Source organism: Entelurus aequoreus, linkage group LG13 (assembly GCF_033978785.1).
Source record: "Entelurus aequoreus isolate RoL-2023_Sb linkage group LG13, RoL_Eaeq_v1.1, whole genome shotgun sequence".
Lineage (NCBI taxonomy): Eukaryota > Metazoa > Chordata > Actinopteri > Syngnathiformes > Syngnathidae > Entelurus > Entelurus aequoreus.
In genome coordinates, this window is record NC_084743.1 from 3,559,423 (window position 1) to 3,561,168 (window position 1,746).

The following is a 1,746-nucleotide window of genomic DNA, read 5'->3' on the forward strand; positions in this document are numbered from 1 at the left end:
GTGAATAATATAAATACAGTCTATTATACAGCATTATTCACATGTGAATAATATAAATACAGTATTGTAAGCATTATTCACATGTGAATAATATAAATACAGTATTGTAAGCATTATTCACATGTGAATAATATAAATACAGTCTATTATACAGCATTATTCACATGTGAATAACATAAATACAGTCTATTATACAGCATTATTCACATGTAAATAATATAAATACAGTCTATTATACAGCATTTTTCACATGTGAATAACATAAATACAGTCTATTATACAGCATTATTCACATGTGAATACCATAAATACAGTCTATTATACAGCATTATTCACATGTGAATACCATAAATACAGTCTATTATACAGCATTATTCACATGTGAATAACATAAATACAGTTTATTATACAGCATTATTCACATGTGAATAACATAAATACAGTCTATTATACAGCATTATTCACATGTGAATAACATAAATACAGTTTAAAATACAGCCTTATTCACATGTGAATAACATAAATACAGTCTATTATACAGCATTGTTCACATGTGAATAACATAAATACAGTCTATTATACAGCATTATTCACATGTGAATAACATAAATACAGCCTATTATACAGCATTATTCACATGTGAATAACATAAATACAGTCTATTATACAGCATTATTCACATGTGAATAACATAAATACAGTCTATTATACAGCGTTATTCACATGTGAATAATATAAATACAGTCTATTATACAGCATTATTCACATGTGAATAATATAAATACAGTCTATTATACAGCATTATTCACATGTGAATAATATAAATACAGTATATTATACAGCATTATTCACATGTGAATAATATAAATACAGTCTATTATACAGCATTATTCACATGTGAATAATATAAATATATTATACATATACTCTTTATGCTGTCTTTTTAGTTAAACTTGTATTTTTAAACATAAATCATGGATTGTGATGTTTGCTAGCATCATTTACATTAGCATGCTAACGTTTTATGCTAAATTGTTCAGCTAACTGCGTATGTTTGCACCTAAAAATACTGCATTTTGATACTTGGTGCCATCTTAGTAGTACGCTAACTTGTTCTATGTTGTCATGCTATCGTGAGCATGCTAATGTTGTAGGCTAGCTATTTAGCTAAATTTTTAAGTTTGAACCTAAAAGAAAATGGATTTTGACGCTTGGCCCCATCGGGAAATTATGCTAATGTGCGCTATATTAGCATGCTAACATTAGCATGCTAACATTTTATGCTAGCTTCTTAGCTAATTATGTATGTTTGAATTTAAAAGAAAATGGATTTTGATGCTTGGCCCCATCTTGGAAGTATGCTAATGTCCACTATATTAGCATGGTAACATTAGCATGCTAACATTTTAGGCTAGCCTTTTAGCTACATTTTTATGTTTGAACCTAAAGGAAAATGGATTATAACGCTTGGCCCCATCTTGATAGTATGCTAATGTATGCTATATTAGCATGGTAACATTAGCAGGCTAACATTTTATGCTAGCTTTTTTAGCTAATAATGTATGTTTGCACCTAAAAATAGTGCATTTTAATACTCGGCGCCATCTTAAAAGTGTGCAAACTTGTCCTATGCCATTATGCTAACATTAGCATTCCTAGTTCAACGTCATTAGCTTAACTTAATTATTGTTCTTTAGCAGTGTTGCCATCATTTCACATTGGTAGATTGTTGTATGATAAAATCCT